Consider the following 19,743-nt stretch of genomic DNA (forward strand, 5'->3'; position numbering starts at 1 on the left):
ACCACAGGCCAATAAGCGGAACATTTAATTACAGCGTTCTGTTTCTGCATTACTGGTAATACAGCATGCTGAGGGGTAGGCCTAGAGGACGTGGGCGCGGCCGAGGACGCGGAGGCCGAAGTCCGGGTGTGGGCACAGGCCGAGCTCCTGATCCAGGTGTATCGCAGCCGACTGCTGCGGGATTAGGAGAGAGGCACGTTTCTGGCGTCTCCACATTCATCGCACATTTAATGGGTCCACGCGGTAGACCTTTATTAGAAAATGAGCAGTGTGAGCAGGTCCTGTCGTGGATGGCAGAAAGTGCTTCCAGCAATCTATCGTCCACCCACAGTTCTGCGCCGTCCACTGCTGCAACTCAGAATCCTCTGGCTGCTGCTCCTCCTTCCTCCCAGCCTCCTCACTCCATGAAAATGACACATTCTGAGGAGCGGGCAGACTCCCAGGAACTGTTCTCGGGCCCCTGCTCAGATTGGGCAGCAGTGGTTCCTCTCCCACCAGAGGAGTTTATCGTGACTGATGCCCAACCATTGGAAAGTTCCCGGGGTCCGGGGGATGAGGCTGGGGACGTCCGGCAACTGTCTCAAGACCTTTCAGTGGGTGAGGAGGCCGATGACGATGAGACACAGTTGTCTATCAGTGAGGTAGTAGTAAGGCCAGTAAGTCCGAGGGAGGAGCGCACAGAGGATTCAGAGGAAGAGCAGCAGGACAATGAGGTGACTGACCCCACCTGGTTTGCTACGCCTACTGAGGACAGGTCTTCAGAGGGGGAGGCAAAGGCAGCAGCAGGGCAGGTTGCAAGAGGCAGTGCGGTGTCCAGGGGTAGAGGCAGGGCCAGACCGAATAATCCACCAACTGTTTCCCAAAGCGCCCCCTCGCGCCATGCCACCCTGCAGAGGCCGAGGTGCTCAAAGGTCTGGCAGTTTTTCACTGAGAGTGCAGACGACCGACGAACAGTGGTGTGCAGCCTTTGTCGCGCCAAGATCAGCCGGGGAGCCACCACCACCATCCTCACCACCACCAGCATGCGCAGACATATGATGGCCAAGCACCCCACAAGGTGGGACAAAGGCCGTTCACGGCCTCCGGTTTGCACCGCTGCCTCTCCCCCTGTGCCCCAACCTGCCACTGAGATCCAACCCCGCTCTGAGGACACAGGCACTACCGTCTCCTGGCCTGCACCCACACCCTCACCTCCGCTGTCCTCGGCCCCATCCAGCAATGTCTGTCAGCGCAGCTTCCAGCCGTCGCTAGCGCAAGTGTTTGAGCGCAAGCACAAGTACGCCGCCACGCACCCGCACGCTTAAGCGTTAAACGTGCATGTAGCCAAATTTATCAGCCTGGAGATGCTGCCGTATAGGGTTGTGGAAACGGAGTCCTTCAAAAGTATGATGGCGGCGGCGGCCCCGCGCTACTCAGTTCCCAGTCGCCACTACTTTTCCCGATGTGCCGTCCCAGCCCTGCACGACCACGTCTCCCACAACATTGTACGCGCCCTCACCAACGCGGTTACTGCCAAGGTCCACTTAACAACGGACACGTGGACAAGCACAGGCGGGCAGGGCCACTATATCTCCCTAACGGCACATTGGGTGAATTTAGTGGAGGCTGGGACAGAGTCAGAGCCTGGGACCGCTCACGTCCTACCCACCCCCAGAATTGCGGGCCCCAGCTCGGTGGTGGTATCTGCGGAGGTGTATGCTTCCTCCACTAAAGCACCCTCCTCCTTCTCCAACGCAACCTCTGTCTCGCAATAAAGATGTGTCAGCAGCAGCACGTCACCAGCAGTCGGTGTCGCGCGGCGTGGCAGCACAGCGGTGAGCAAGCATCAGCAGGCCGTGCTGAAACTACTCAGCTTAGGAGATAAGAGGTACACGGCCCACGAACTGCTGCAGGGTCTGACAGAGCAGACCGACCGCTGGCTTGCGCCACTGAGCCTCCAACCGGGCATGGTCGTGTGTGACAACGGCCGTAACCTGGTGGCGGCTCTGCAGCTCGGCAGCCTCACGCACGTGCCATGCCTGGCCCACGTCTTTAATTTGGTGGTTCAGCGCTTTCTGAAAAGCTACCCACGCTTGTCAGACCTGCTTGGAAAGGTGCGCCGGCTCTGCGCACATTTCCGCAAGTCCCACACGGACGCTGCCACCCTGCGCACCCTGCAACATCGGTTTAATCTGCCAGTGCACCGACTGCTGTGCAACGTGCCCACACGGTGGAACTCTACGCTCCACATGTTGGCCAGGCTCTATGAGCAGCGTAGAGCTATAGTGGAATACCAACTCCAACATGGGCGGCGCAGTGGGAGTCAGCCTCCTCAATTCTTTTCAGAAGAGTGGGCCTGGTTGGCAGCCATCTGCCAGGTCCTTGGAAAGTTTGAGGAGTCTACCCAGGTGGTGAGCGGCGATGCTGCAATCATTAGCGTCACCATTCCTCTGCTATGCCTCTTGAGAAGTTCCCTGCAAAGCATAAAGGCAGACGCTTTGCGCTCGGAAACAGAGCCGGGGGAAGACAGTATGTCGCTGGATAGTCAGAGCACCCTCCTGTCTATATCTCAGCGCGGTGAGGAGGAGGAGGAGGAGGAGGAGGAAGATGAGGAGGAGGGGGAAGAGACAGCTTGGCCCACTGCTGAGGGTACACATGCTGCTTGCCTGTCATCCTTTCAGCGTGTATGGCCTGAGGAGGAGGAGGAGGATCCTGAAAGTGATCTTCCTAGTGAGGACAGCCATGTGTTGCGTACAGGTACCCTGGCACACATGGCTGACTTCATGTTAGGATGCCTTTCTCGTGACCCTCGCGTTACACGCATTCTGGCCACTACGGATTACTGGGTGTACACACTGCTTGACCCACGGTATAAGGAGAACCTTTCCACTCTCATACCTGAAAAGGAAAGGGGTTCGAGAGTGTTGCTATACCACAGGACCCTGGCGGACAAACTGATGGTAAAATTCCCATACGACAGCGCTAGTGGCCAAAGGCGCAGTTCCGAGGGCCAGGTAGCAGGGGAGGCGCGGAGATCAGGCAGCATGTACAGCACAGGCAGGGCAACACTCTCTAAGGCCCTTGACAGCTTTATGGCTCCCCAGCAAGACTGTGTCACCGCTCCCCAGTCACGGCTGAGTCGCCGGGAGCACTGTAAAAGGATGGTGAGGGAGTACGTAGCCGATCGCACGACCGTCCTCCGTGACGCCTCTGCCCCCTACAACTACTGGGTGTCGAAGCTGGACACGTGGCCTGAACTCGCGCTGTATGCCCTGGAGGTGCTTGGTTGTCCTGCGGCTAGCGTCTTGTCAGAGAGGGTGTTTAGTGCGGCTGGGGGAATCATCACAGATAAGCGTATCTGCCTGTCAACCGACAGTGCCGACAGGCTAACACTCATCAAGATGAACAAAGCCTAGATTTCCCCAGACTTCTCTTCTCCACCAGCAGACAGCAGCGATACCTAAGCAATACGTAGGCTGCACCCACGGATGGAAGCATCGTTCTCTATCCCCATCAAAACCGGGGACCTTTTTCCTTCATCAATCTGTGTATAATATTCCTCCTCCTCCTCCTGCTCCTCCTCCTGAAACCTCACATAATCACGCTGAACGGGCAATTTTTCTTAGGCCCACAAGGCTCAGTCATATAATTTTTGTAAACAATTTTTAGACGTTTCAATGCTCATTAAAGCGTTGAAACTTTCACCTCAACCAATTTTTATTTTAACTGGGCTGCCTCCTGGCCTAGTTACCAATTAAGCCACATTAACCAAAGCGATTAATGGGTTTCACCTGCCCTCTTGGTTGGGCATGGGCAATTTTTCTGAGGTACATTAGTACTGTTGGTACACCAATTTTTGGGGGCCCTCGCCTACAGTGTAATCCAATTAATTTTTTGCCCACCTGCATTACAGCTGACGTAACATCAGCTGTGTTGGGCACTGCAATGGGATATATTTATGTGCCGCCGGTGGGTTCCAGGGAACCACCCATGCTGTGGGTCCACAGGGAGTTGTAACTGCATGTGTCCACTTCTAAAGAACCCCAGTCTGACTGGGGCATGCAGTGTGGGCCGAAGCCCACCTGCATTAACCCCTTCCCGCTCCAGGACGTACCGTTACGTCCTGGGAGCCAGGTACTTCCCGCAACAGGACGTACCGGTACGTCCTGGGGATAGCGCGGGATCACATAAGATCCCGTGCTATCCCGCAGCGGGAGCCGGCTGTCACTCACAGCCGGCGTCCCGCTGCAACAGCGGGGGGGCATCAGAGATGCGCCGCCCCGCTATTAACCCCTTCCCTGCCGCGATCTAAGTAGATCGCGGCAGGGAAAGAGTTCACAGAGGGATCGCGATCCTTCTGTGTCTCCGGCCGGCTTTCGCGATGTCATCGCGTCCTGTATTGCCTGTGCCTATAATCGCTGTATAGGCGATAAGGCATGGGAGAGCAGTAGCTCTGCCATGCCTTATCACAGCGATCATAGGCATACTGCTGCAAGTCCCTCAGAGGGACTCAAATAGTGTAAAAAAAAGAAAAGAAAAATGTAAAAAAAAAATGTAAAAAAAACCCTTTTTTTATGCTTTTTCTAATATTAGCATAAAAAAGGGGAAAAAAATGAAAACCCCACATATTTGGTATTGACGCGTCCGTAATGACGTGTAGAAAAAGTTGAACACACTTTTCATTTTGTACGACAAAAAGCGTAAAAAAAAAAGCTAATAAACAGAGGCAAAATGCAAATTTTTAGCATTTTGCCTCCCAAAAAGTGCAATAAAAGTGATCAAAAAAGCCGTACCTTCACCAAAATGGTACCAATAAAAACTACAGCTCGCCTCGCAAAAAATAAGCCCTCATAGAGCTCCGTACATAAAAAAAAAAAAGTTACAGGACTTTGAATGCAGCTATAGAGAAAAAAAAAAGATTTCCCAAAAAAAGGGGGTTTTATTGCAAAAAAGTGTAAAAACCTAAAAAAATATATCAATTTTGGTATCGTTGTAACCGTACCGACCCGCAGAAAAAATTTTGTGTGTCATTTATGCTGCATGATTAACGCTGTAAAAAAAAAAAAAAGAAATCTATGGCAGAATTGATGCGGTTTATCTCCATGTTATCATAAAAAAATTTTTTAAAAATTTTACGATATTGTCTACGTACCCAAAAGTGGCACCGATAAAAACTACAGCTCGCCACGCAAAAAACAAGCCCTTACACGGCCGCGTCCACGGAAAAATAAAAAGTTATGGCTTTTGAAAAATGGAGATGGAAAAATACGAAAAAATCACTTGGTCCTCAACGCCAAAATAGGCCATGTCATTAAGGGGTTAAACATGACATTATTACCTCAGCTGTGATGGGCAATGCAATGGGATATATTTATGTACCGCCGGTGTGTTCCAGGGAGCCACCCATGCTGTGGGTCCACAGGGAGTTGTAACTGCATGTGTCCACTTCTAAAGAACCGCAGTCTGACTGGGGCATGCAGTGTGGGCCGAAGCCCACCTGCATTAAACATGACATTATTACCTCAGCTGTGATGGGCAATGCAATGGGATATATTTATGTACCGCCGGTGGCTTCCTGGCACCCACCCATGCTGTCGGTCCACACGGAGTTGTAACTACATGTGTCCACTTCTAAAGAACCCCAGTCTGACTGGGGCATGCAGTGTGGGCCGAAGCCCACCTGCATTAAACATGACATTATTACCTCAGCTGTGATGGGCAATGCAATGGGATATATTTATGTACCGCCGGTGGCTTCCTGGCACCCACCCATGCTGTCGGTCCACACGGAGTTGTAACTACATGTGTCCACTACTAAAGAACCCCAGTCTGACTGGGGCATGCAGTGTGGCCCGAAGCCCACCTGCATTAAACATGACATTATTACCTCAGCTGTGATGGGCAATGCAATGGGATATATTTATGTACCGCCGGTGGCTTTCTGGCACCCACCCATGCTGTCGGTCCACACGGAGTTGTAACTACATGTGTCCACTTCTAAAGAACCCCAGTCTGACTGGGGCATGCAGTGTGGGCCGAAGCCCACCTGCATTAAACATGACATTATTACCTCAGCTGTGATGGGCAATGCAATGGGATATATTTATGTACCGCCGGTGGGTTCCAGGGAGCCACCCATGCTGTGGGTCCACAGGGAGTTGTAACTGCATGTGTCCACTTGTAAAGAACCCCAGTCTGACTGGGGCATGCAGTGTGGGCCAAAGCCCACCTGCATTAAACATGACATTACCTCAGCTGTGATGGGCAATGCAATGGGATATATTTATGTACCGCCGGTGGCTTCCTGGCACCCACCCATGCTGTCAGTCCACACGGAGTTGTAACTGCATGTGTCTACTTATAAAGAACCCCAGTCTGACTGGGGCATGCAGTGTGGGCCGAAGCCCACCTGCATTTAATCTGACGTTAGCTCTGCTGTCCAGGGCACTGCAATGGGATACATTTATGTACAGCCGGTGGGTTCCAGGGAGCCACCCATGCTGTGGGTGCACACAGAATTCCCATTGCAGAGTTGTACCTGCCTGTGACTATTTATAAAAAAACGCGGTCTGACTGGGGCATGCAGACACCTTGACAGAATGAATAGTGTGTGGCACATAGGTTCCCCATTGCTATGCCCACGTGTGCAGCTCCAGATGGAGGTGGCACAGGATTGGATTTCTCATTGCTTCTGTTCAGCATTGTGGACTATTGCCCCGCCCCTTTTAAAGAGGGTCGCTGCCTAGCCGTGCCAACCCTCTGCAGTGTGTGCCTGCTTTTCCTCTGGCAGACGCACTTATAAATAGACATGAGGGTGGCGTGGCATGAGGGCAGCTGAAGGCTGGGCAGGGACAGTTTGGTGTGCGCTGTGGACACTGGGTCGTGGGGGGGGGGGGGTTGGGCAGCATGTAACCCAGGAGAAGTGGCAGCGGAGTGTCATGCAGGCAGTGATTGTGCTTTGTTGGAGGTAGTGTGGTGCTTAGCTAAGGTATGCATTGCTAATGAGGGCTTTTCAGAAGTAAAAGTTGTTGGGGGGGGGCCCACTCTTGCCGCTATTGTGGCTTAATAGTGGGACCTGTGAACTTGAGATGCAGCCCAACATGTAGCCCCTCGCCTGCCCTATCCGTTGCTGTGTCGTTCCCATCACTTTCTTGAATTGCCCAGATTTTCACAAATGGAAACCTTAGCGAGCATCGGCGATATACAAAAATGCTCGGGTCGCCCATTGACTTCAATGGGGTTCGTTATTCGAAACGAACCCTCGAGCATCGCGAAAAGTACGTCTCGAGTAACGAGCACCCGAGCATTTTGGTGCTCGCTCATCTCTAGACGACAGCCATCTAAACGACTGCACTAGTGCTGACGTCACCGATAGGTTGTTAGTGCTCGTGCAGAGAGTTTTTTGCTGGATTCTTCCCAACTTCTCGCTGGCTTCTTGCTCAGCGCTTCACATTCTATGAGCGCTTACACTCAGCAAGAAGTCAGCGAGCCATCAATGATTTTCATGCTGGTTGAAGGCAAGTCCCCAGCAAACTGCAAACAAATAGTGCATGATGGCTGGTCATTTAAGCACAACGATTATCGCACAAATTAATTCATTTGAACGAATTTTGTACGATAATTGTCACGTATAAATGGCCCCTAATGGCCCTTTTATACAGCTTGATCTGAGCCATGGAATGTGTATTGATCCACACGAAAGGTGCTTGTTTACCTGGCCTTTGCACAGGCTTATTTAAAATAGAGGATGAATGATTGTACATACAATCATTCATCCCCCCCATACGGTCTCATCATTATCAGCAACACATCCCCGATTTGTATGGGAACATATGCTGCCAACAATAATGGATTTTCAGCTGTTTGTTTATTGGCAGATTAGGGGCACTTCCACGCAGTCTGATGGTTGGGTAAACGAATGTTCTTGCCCAATTATTGGGCTGTGTAAATGACCTTTTATTCTTAAGGCGCTAATTGTTAGATCTGTATAACAAGTAGAGAACAGAAAGACAAACATTATAGAGTTAAAAATGCTCCATTGTTCAGTCTTGGATAGAACAGCAAGTTCTCAATGCGATCTTCCATTGTTCTATCATTTTCAGTGTCAGTTTCTAAATCTTGTATTAGCTTATTTTAAAGGCAACATTGACAAGAAGGTTATATTCTTTCACTTGCTTCTTACCAACACACGATTGAGAACATTGAAGTGCTTGTGTATTCTTACCTGGCTCAATGTCAAGTGAATAACTGTCAATCTGTAAATTTAGGAGTTGTGCTGCTGCATTGCAAAAATCTTCCAAAATACAATGGACAGCCTTAGTGACATTATAGGGCACAGACTTTGCAAATTTCAACTTGCTGTTGACAATCACACTTCCTTTTCTGAAATTAAGGATTTCAAGGTGCTTAAATCCAGTGAGATTGCTTTGAAGATATGGAAGCAGCTGCAAGAAAGAAGCACTTGCATTATATTAACAGTCATCACTGTCTGTGTAGATTCTCTGTTTTTGACTACTTAAATGCCAATGTATTATCTCTGTACTCTAATTCTGGTACACACAGATTTACAGAAGGACTATTTACAGAAGAGCATATACTATTTTATACATCGAAAGGCATCCTATGAGAAATGACTTACCAAAAGCAAAGTCGAAGGAAAGATTTATCAATTCTGTTTATCAAGATGCATCTTACAACAGTACCGATAAATCTCTCCCTCAGCTTTTCGGGTTAGAAGGAGAAGAATCAAATTTGTGGAGTCTGTGACCTAACGGTAAAACTGGAAAAAGGATATAGTGAAAATATATCAATCTATCAAGAAATGACAACGATGGTAAATAAAGACTTTCAGAAAAATTGATAAAATTAGGTGGCAAAAAGGATTTGGAGTCAGTGCATTGTTAACAATAGGAACGTTTTTAATGTACTGAAGAATATTTTGTTTATAACTCATTCCATTTTTTTATAGTCAACAGACTGATTCATGCACCACGGATTCTGGGAATGTTCGAAGGAGGTGTGAAGGAGAGTTATCCTAGATGTAAACAACCTTGAGCTGAACTTTTTCATATGATGTGGTAATGCAAGGCTATTGCAAAGAAACAAACCTACTGGTATATATTATATATAAGATAAACCCGTGTGAGGCAGGGTAATTCTGCTTTTATATATATTAGCAGAACTACCTGGCCTTGCACAGGTTTATTTCTTGTAACTGCTTGTTCTTCATGTGTGTGGTTAAAAACTTAAAAGTCCTTGTTTGCTACTGATATGAAATATTATACATATTTAGAATATTTATTTCTGTTGAGAATGCTCAAATTCAATGCAGGTACAGTCCATTCATGGTAAGTAAAGAAATATGGTCTGGGTTGTTGTGCGCAGAAATTCAATGTCTAAAACCCAGTCTAAAAATGTCCGAAGCAGCTGACTTACCTATGTGGCAAATTTGGTGTAAATTGGTCCTGTCGTTTACCAGTACCCATAAAACACGACAAAGTGAACCTATTGATTTTAATGGGTTCGTTAACATGAGTGTGCTTCTTGGATAGGACATGCCCTATCCTGTGTGTGTGTGTGTTACAGACTGTTAGAGAGCAGAATCTGCAGTTCTCTGTGCACAGTGTATAGAACACAGAATAACAGCTAAAACTCATTTCACCAGTCCAGTGGAAACTAAGAATCAGATATAAAGCCTGCAGATAGGGAAATAGTAAAAAATATAGGATACTAGTCATATAATAAGTGTTATTCTTCATGTGCACACACAGCGGTTTATTCTGAAACAACATCTGAAAAGTTGAGTGCACTTTAAAAGAAAGTGCACCCAAAAGGAAATGCTATTGGTAAGTGTTTTTAATAATAATAAATTTAAAAACTTAGCGTTACATTTTTTGGAAATTTGGAGAAATGGATAAAGTCAGACCCACCAGGAGAGAGAGGAATTTACATTCAGAAAATAATAGATGACATTTTATGATGGTGGAGTGTGAGGAAGCTTTTCTTCTTCCTTTTTACCCATTTTATTTTTCTCTTTGCTTGGATCTGGGGGAAGAGGGTCTGCACTGCTTTAGGGCACATTTGGAAAGCTATACTAATTCACTGGTATATAAAAGTAGCGCATTTTGGTGCATGCTATATTTGCACCAAAATTTATGAGTTTTACCATTTTGTCGTCATTGCTGAAAAGTGTCTGGAAAGGGAACAGGTGGGCTTAGTGGGTGACCTGTCAGATTTACTATAACTTACACTATAAATTGGCATAAATTATAGTGGAAATCTACATCAGCTCATAGCTGGTGTAGATTTTACTTACAGACATGTGGGTAACAAAGATGGGTCTAAATTACTGTATTAAGAGTATTAGTGGGAATAATGGAGATCTGGTTGGATGAAAGCTGTGACTGGGGGGTGAACTTACAGGGTTACAGTCTGTTCAGAAAGGAATCATAAAAACTGGAAAGAGGGAGGACTTTGTCCTAATGTAAAATCCAGTTTAAAGCCCACCTTACAGGAAAATATATGGGAGGGAGATGGACACAGATGGAGTCTCTATGAGTGAAAATACATGGAGGGAAAAACAACAATAAAATCCTCATAGGGGTTTTCTATAGACCACCAAATATAATAGAAACTACAGAAAATCTGTTATTGAAGCAAAAAGGTGAAGCAGCAAATCACAATGAGGTAATTATTATGGGGGGCATTAACTATCCTGATTTAAACTGGGAAGCCGAAATCTGCAGATTTAATAAAGGTAACAACTTCCTGTCAATTACTAAAGATAATTACCTCACCCAAGTTGTACAGGACCCGACTAGGGGGGCGGCCATTTTGGACTTAATATTAACCAACAGTTTTCACAGAATAACAGGTGTGTAGGTTGGTGGGAACCTGGGAAATAGTGACCATAAAAAATACATTTCAACTTGTCCTTCAACAGAGAGTTTTATAAGGGAGCTATGAAAATACTGGACTTTAGGAAGGCCCCGTTCGATCATCACAGTGATGCCCTTAACCTTATTTACTGGGATAATGTCCTCAAAAATAAGAGTACAAACAATAAATGGGAAACATTACAAAAACATCCTAATTACTTACTGTGAGTGGTTCATACCTTACATGAATAAAAGACTTAGTGATAGGAGAAAACTAGAGATGAGCGAACGTACTCGGTAAGGGCGATTTCGCAATCGAGCACCGCGATTTTCGAGTACTTCACTACTCGGGTGAAAAGTACTCGGGGGCGCTGTGGGTGAGCAGGGGGTTGCAGTGGGGAGTGGGGGGGGGAGAGGGAGAGAGAGAGGGCTCCCCCCTGTTCCCCGCTGCTACCCCCCACTCCCCTCTGCAATCCCCCGCCCCACAGCGCACCCGAGTACTTTTCACCCGAGTAGTGAAGTACTCGAAAATCGCGGTGCTCGATTGCGAAATCGCCCTTACCGAGTACGTTCGCTCATCTCTAGAGAAAACCAATATGGCTTAATAAAGATGTAGAGGGGGCAATAAACAGCAAAAAGAAAACATTTAAACTAGTAAAACAAGAAGGCAGCGAGGAAGTGCTAAAAACCTATAAGGAAAAAAATATATAAAGATCAGATAAAAGCAACTAAGAGACTTATTGCCAAAGAGAATAAAACTAACCCTAAACTGTTCTTTAATAGAGATGAGCGAGCACCAAAATGCTCGGGTGCTCGTTATTCGGGACGAAATTATCGCGATGCTCGAGGGTTCGTTTCGAGTAACGAACCCCATTGAGTCAATGGGCGACCCGAGCATTTTTGTATATCGCCGATGCTGGCTAAGGTTTTCATTTGTGAAAATCGGGGCAATTCAAGAAAGTGATGGGAACGACACAGAAACGGATAGGGCAGGCGAGGGGCTACATGTTGGGCTGCATCTCAAGTTCACAGGTCCCACTATTAAGCCACAATAGCGGCAAGAGTACCCCCTCCCCCCCCCCGCACTGTCAGCATAAAGATCGTTCTCCACTGCCACAGCAGTAACAGCTGTGGCAGAGAAGAACGATGTTAGCCCATTGAATTCAATGCAGCCGGCAATACAGCAGGTTCCACTGAAAGCAATGGGCTGCCGGCGAGCGCGGGATAAATTGTCGGGAAGGGCTTAAATATAGAAGCCCTTCCCTGCAATTCATCCAGAAATGTGTAAAAATAAAAAAATATATACCGTATATACCGACGTATAAGGCGACGGGGCGTATAAGACGACCCCCCAACTGTCACCTTATACGCCGGGAATACAGCGGAGCAAAAAATAAAAATCATTACTCACTTCCCCCGGCGCTCTGCGGCGCTGCTGCAGGATGTCGCTCCCTCCTGGTCCCCGGCAGAGCATTGCTTTCTGGACGCAGGGCTTGAAATCCCCGCCTCCAGAAAACACACGTGCCTTCAGCCAATCACAGCCAATGACAATGATGTCATTGAATGGCTGTGATTGGCTGACGGCGTGTGTTAGCTAATCACAGTAGCTTTCTGGAGGCGGGGATTTCAAGCCCTGCGTCCAGAAAGCAATGCTCTGCCAGGGACCAGGAGGGAGTGACAGCCTGCAGCAGCGCCACAGAACGCCGGGGGAAGTGAGTAATGATTTTTATTTTTTGCTCTGCTGTATTCCCGCCGTATAAGGTGACAGTTGGGGGGTCGTCTTATACGCCCCGTCGCCTTATACGCCGGTATATACTTACCTTGTCCCGGCAGACGGAGTTCAGCGCGGCCGGCCTACAGTGGGTGTGAAGGGGGTGTGAGTCAGACCTGCCCCCTGATTGGCTCAGCGCTGAGTCTGACTCACACCCACTGCCGGCCGCCGCGGCTGAACTCCGTCTGCCGGGACAAGGTAAGTATATATATATATATTTTTTTTTTTTATTTTAACACATTTCTGGATGAATTGCAGGGAAGGGCTTATATATTTAAGCCCTTCCCGACAATTCATCCCGCGCTCGCCGGCAGCCCATTGCTTTCAGTGGAACCTGCTGTATTGCCGGCTCCATTGAATTCAATGGGCAAACATCTTTCTTCTCTGCCACAGCTGTTACAGCTGTGGCAGAGAAGACTGATTTGTCTTCTATATGTTCTCAATGGGGTCGGCGCTGCTGCCGCCGGCCCCATTGAGCGCATATAGAGAAGAGAACAGGAATCGCAGATTGCAGATAGGTGCGATCTGCGATTTCTATGGCCTAAGAAGGACTGTTGGGGTTCTTGATGCCTAAAATAACTCCTAACGCTCTCCCTATAGCAGTTCCGGCATCAACAGCACTTTCCCTGAACTATGTCAGAATGCATCTGTGGCGAGCCGCGGGCGGGCCGATTTATATACTCGGGTGACACCTGATCTCGCCAGCCACTCACTGCAGGGGGGTGGTATAGGGCTTGAACGTCGCAGGGGGAAGTTGTAATGCCTTCCCTGTCTTTCTATTGGCCAGAAAAGCGCGCTAACGTCTCAGAGATGAAAGTAAAAGTAACTCGAACATCGCGTGGTACTCGTCACGAGTAACGAGCATCTCGAACACGCTAATACTCGAACGAGTATCAAGCTCGGACGAGTACGCTCGCTCATCTCTATTCTTTAACTATATAAACAGTAAGACGATGAATGATGAAAGTGTTGGCCATTAAATAAATAATGTAGGAGAAATTGTAGAGGGTGATGAGCAGAAAACAAATCTATTAAATAGCTTTTTATCCAGTTTATTCAGAGAGGAAAATGAAATGTCAGATGAGATGCAGAGTGATAATACAAACTCTCCATTAAATGTCATTAGTCTAACCCAGGAAGAAGTACACATCCGTCTTAAAAAGATTAAAATAGACGAATTGCTGGCATATGCCCCCGGGTTTAAAGGGAATTAAGTAATGTGATAGGCAGACCCTTGTTTCTTATATTTAACCCCTTAGTGACGGAGCTTTTTTGCTTTTTTCCATTTTTGTTTTTTCCTACTCCCTTTTAAAAAATCGTAGCTCCTTAATTTATCCATCGACGTCGCTGTATGTAGGCTTGTTTTTTGCGGGATGAGTTGTATTTTTCAATGGCACTATTTATTGTACCATATAATTTACTGAAAAACTTTTAAAAAATTCTTAGCGGAGAGAAATGGAAAAAAAACGACATTCCACCATCTTTCGGTGCGTCCTGTTTCTACGGCACACAAATTGCAACAAAAATGACCTCATATTTTTATTCTATGGGTCAGTACGATTGCTACGATACCAAACTTGTATTGTATTTTTTTTGCTGTAGTACTTTTATTTATTTTTTTAAGATATTAAATTTTTTTTCAATTATTTTCTGCTGTCATTTTGTGCGCGCAATACCTTTTTTATTTTTTCATCGACGTAGTTGAGCAAGGGCTCATTTTTTGCGGGATGTCCTGAAGTTTCCGATAGCATCAATTTGGAATACATACGACTTTTTGATCGCTTTTTATTGCGTTTTTTCTGGGAGACAGGGTAACTAAAAAGTGTATTTCTGGCGTTCTTTATTTTTTTTTTCAGACGACGTTCACCGTGCGGGAAAAATAATGCACTACTTTGATAGATCGGACTTTTACGGACGCGGCGATATCAAATACATATTTTTAGTTTATGATTTTGATTTTTTAATAATGGATATGGAAAAAGGGGGGTGAGTTAAACTTTTATAACTTTTTTTTTTTAACAATTAAAAAAACTTTATTGATTTTTTTTTTACATTACTTTGAAGTCCCCCTGGGGGACTTTAACATGCGATGCTTTGATCGCTCCTGCAGTATGAAGTAATGCTATAGCATTACGTCATACTGCTTTTTTACAGGCAGTCTTTCAAGCCACCCTGTGTGGATGGCTTGATAGGCAGTCTGCTAAGGCAGCCCTGGGGCCATTCACTAGGCCCCCGGCTGCCATGACACCTGCACAGCTCCCCCGATCTCACCGCGGGGGGCCCGTCCGGGACCCCCGAACAGCGTTCGGGGGACTTGAATGCCGCTGTCAGGATTGACAGCGGCATTTAAAGGGTTAATAGCCGTGATCGGTCGGACGGCCGAGCGCAGCTATGGCCCGCGGGTGTCAGCTGTAATAAACAGCTGATGCCCGCGCTGTATGGAGGGAGATAGCGCCGCTACCTCCCTCCGTACACGTCCTGCAATAGCAGGACGTAGTTTTACGATAGGGCCGTCACTAAGGGGTTAAGGACTCTATAGTGACGGGGTCTGTTCCATTGGATTGGCACATAGCCAACATGGTGCCGATATTTAAAAAGGGGGCAAAAAGTGAACCTGGAAACTACAGGCCGGTAAGTCTTACTTCTATTGTGGGTAAATTGTTTGAAGGGTTTCTAAGAGATGCTATCCTGGAGGACCTCAAGGAAAATAGTGCCACACAAAAGGTTGGTATAGAAAATGAGAATGCTTGGTCTGGGTGAGAATGTGTGTAAGTGGGTAAATAAATGGCTCAGTGATAGAAAGCAGATGGTGGTTATTAATGGTACACACTCTGATTGGGTCATCATTACTAGTGGGGTATCACAGGGGTCAGGTTGGGTCCTATTCTTTTTAATATATTTATTAACAACCCAGTAAAAGGATTGTGCAGCAAAATATCAATATTTGCAGATGACACAAAACTATGTAAATATATTAACACAATAGAGGGCAGAAGGCAGTTGCAAGAGGATCTGGATAAGATGGGGGCTTGGGCAGAAAAGTGGCAAATAAAGTTTAACACTGATAAATGTAAAGTTATGCAGATGGGCAGAGGAAGTACATGTCACCTTTACAAACTAAATGGGAAACCACTTGGTAACACTGACATTGAGGACTTGAGGTTTTTGGTTAACTGTAAGCTAAACTGGAACAACCAATGTCAGGCAGCTGCTGCCAAAGCAAATAGGATCATGGGGTGCATCAAAACAGGTATAGGAGCACACGGCAAGAACATTGTTCTTCTTCTTTACAAGTCACTGGTTAGACCACGCATGAAATATTGTGTACAGTTTGGGGCATCGGTACTCAGAAACAACATATCTGAGCTTGAGCGGGTACAAAGACAGGCAACTAAAGTAATAAATGGAATGGGCAGACTACAATACCCCGAGAGGTTATCAAAATTGGGATTAATTAGTTTAGAAAAATGACGGCTGAGGGGCGACCTAATAACTATGTATAACTATATCAGTGGTCAATACAGAGAGCTCTCCCATCATCTATTTATACCCAGGACTGTGACTGTAACATGAGGGCATCCTCTAAGTATAGAGAAAATAAGGTTTCTACATTGACATAGAAGGGGGTTCTTTACTGTAAGAGGAGCTGAGAGTATGGAACTCTGTGCCTGAGGACAAGGTGATGGCAAATTTGATAAAGGAGTACAAGAGGGGCCTGGACACCTTTTCTGAGTGATACAGTGTTATATCTTTTAATCTTTGATAACTTCAGAAGGATTGTTGTTTCAGGGATTATTCTGATTGCCAGATTGGAGCCAGGAAAGAATGTTTCCCCTTAAATGAGGAAAATTGGTTTCTTTTTTTTGCCTTCCTATTGGATCAATATTTGAGGAGGTGGGGGGAGGCTGAACTGGATGAACATATGTCTTTTTTTCGGCCTTAAATACTATGTTACTATGACGTAAGCCCCTTTAAATAAATTTAGTAGATTGAAGAGAAATTCTTGGATCAACAGGAGATTGTATTAAAGCATTTCAGGACCAAGGGCCATTAAAGCTTTTTAGACTAATCATTCAAATCTAAACATTTTCTCTTATTTCATGGTCTACCAATATTTTAAGTGGTACCTTCAACCCTGTATTATAGGATCAAAATGAAACTATAGTCTTTTTGATTTGTCTGTCTTATATAGAGAAAATGGACACACAATTGGAAAAAATGCAATTTTCCTCAATTCTTTCCCTTCTACACTTATGTAGTTGGTGTAACCAATTAAATTCACAGCATAAAACAATCCTTTGAAGTATATAGATTCCAAATAGGTATGTTATTTCTACAGCCATTACTGCTCAAAATAAAGATTTTCTTCAAAATTTTAAAAATAACTTTTTACCTCCCTACTGCACCATAAACTAACTTATGGTGGTCTTAGTGGAGGTGAAAGGGAGCTGGCTGATGTATTTTTTATACTCACCCGCTCCCTGCTTCCTGCAGAAGAGTGGATACATGGGAAGAGTCAGATTTCTGTGCGTCATGAGATCCTCTGAGGTGGACACCGCAGGAACCAGGGGTGCAGTTGTGTATATAAAATGCATCCCTCAGCTCCCTGTCACCTACTGTAACAGCACCATAACTTAGTTTGTGGCGCTGTAGGGAGTTGACAGGTTTCCTTTAAACGAGTCTCCATTTCATGGCATCTATGTAGCATTTGAACATGGTGGTAAAGCAGTTGGGTGAAAAAAATTATGTGTTTGCTTAAGAGTAGATAGGAAGAAGGCAGGAAGGGCATACATAGAAAACAAAGATAATTTTTATGGGTTTGGGAAGCTTCCATTCTGTATCATGTTGGCACATTCTGGCATTACACAGTGGCATACTAATACACCATCTCTGGTATCTAGAATGCATGATAAATGCATGCCATACTGAAAGATGAACTTTGGTAATCTTTGTTTTTTGTTTGTTTTTTTAGTCAACAAACTCAATGATAAAAATAATAATAATAAAAACATATTTCACCTGTGTACAGCACATTTAGGGCTAATGCCCATGGCAGAGAAATCCGTGGCATTGAACCGGGAATACGCACAGCCGGCTTCCATTGTAGTCAATGGAAGCCGACCGTCATGCTATACGCCCACTGCCGGCTGCATCACCTGAAGCTGCCGGCGCGTCATGCGCTGTACTGCGCATGCGCGCCATCCCTCCATGTGGGACGTGTATGGAGGATCTGGAGTGGTAAGTATGGATGTTTTGGGGGGTGGGCATGATGGACTCCGCTGCGATATTCCGCTGGCGGAGTCCGTGGTGGCCGTGGGCATGAGCCCTTAATATTTTAAATGTAACATCACAGGACAATTTTACTTTTTAGGGGGGTTTATTTTTATGTGACAAAACAACTGCTGAAATATTCTAGTTTCATATCAGTGAATAGAAACAAACAAATGGCTGCCATCTCCTGTTTCCTGCAGATTACTTTTTAGCTTTTCTGTGTACACTGGGTCTAAAAAGTCATCTCATTAACATTGTAGGACATGTGATTTAATGATAGATGACAGGCAGCTTTATTGTATGCTGAAAGTCCAAATAAAGCAGTATAGTAAAACTACAAAATATACACACATAGAGTAGGATATTCACATGGGCACAATATTTCCGCATTCTGCAGCTAAAAATATAGAAAATTCTGCACCAAAATCTACATGTATACATGCAGGTTATGGGAGGGGAAATCCACAGCAGCAGATTTAGCTGCAGAATGGGGAAATATTCCACCTGTGTGAAAGGGCCCATATACTTTTTATATAGCTGCCATACCTAGGGGTGAAGGGTAACTATTAGAGATGAGCAAACACACTCGGTAAAGGCAGATACTCGAGCAAGCATCGCTCTTCTCAAGTAACTGCATATTCGTCTGAGCTAATGCGGGGAAGGGGGGGGGGGGGGGGTCGGGCAGCCCCCCCGCCGCCCCCCGCATTTGGCCTTACTATATATGACTTTGTGAATTGCATTTAATATGCTATTTCACTTTGATATTTTTAATAATGCCAAACCTTATTGTTATCCACTATCAGCAAGAATTCTGTGAAAAAGACTCAAAAGATCCTTACTTTCTATGTTGGAAAAAAAACAACTCAGTTGTAGCATAAATTTATCACAATTCTGCTATGTAAATACTGTTTTCTCCCCAGTTATAAATGTTTACCCACCAGGTGAAGGAATTGCTGCTCGAGTGCTCTGTATTCTGGGGAACTTTTATTGAATAAATCTTCAGAAAATGGCATATTGGTCACTCGTAAGCTGAAGAACACAACAAGTTCTTTTCCTTTGTCAAAAGAAGGCTCTGAGATAGATGTTGAATGTTCTAATAAAGTGAGGTCTGTAGAACTTGATGTAGGACCTTTATGTTCTTCCAGTGCGTCTGTGCTGTCTATGACTTCATCGTAATTCAGTTTATCAGTAATATGCATGCCACCTTCTGTCACATCAGCATATGTGTAGCTTGAGTCTAAGATAGTAGACTGAGAAGCAGAAGCTATCATACTGCCATCGTCATACTGAGTAATGCTTTTAGTAGTGCCTGAATCGGTTAATACTGGCGTAGTTACGTCAAAGATTGCAATAATTTCTTGAGTAGTTTGTTCAGTTACTTCAAATTCTCTAGTGGATGAGCTTTCAGTTTCTTCTACTACTCCCAAATTTGTTTCTTCAGAGGCTGATCCAACTTCTTCAAATAATTCTGCTATAGTTGGAGTGGATTTGTCCAGAATTCTCACCTCTCCCAGAGTCGTTTCTCCGAACTCTTCAAATTTTGGGGTAGTTTTGTCAACCAACTGTATTGGTTCTAAAGTCGTTTCTTGTAATACCCAATAAGTTGTTTCTTCAGGTACCCCTAATACATCTTGAGGAGTATCCTCAGATAGTTTAATACCAGAGATGACATTAGTGTCTTCATAGACTTGAGGAGCCTCAGAATGTGGTATAGCGATGATATCTGGCTTCAGTTCTTCAGTTGGAGGAACAAAAACTATATTTGAGTCTATGTATGCAGGCAATGATTTAATAGTACTGATGTCTTCTACATGAAGCTCATCTGAAATGAGAAAATACAAATAA

Source organism: Eleutherodactylus coqui, chromosome 1 (assembly GCF_035609145.1).
Source record: "Eleutherodactylus coqui strain aEleCoq1 chromosome 1, aEleCoq1.hap1, whole genome shotgun sequence".
Lineage (NCBI taxonomy): Eukaryota > Metazoa > Chordata > Amphibia > Anura > Eleutherodactylidae > Eleutherodactylus > Eleutherodactylus coqui.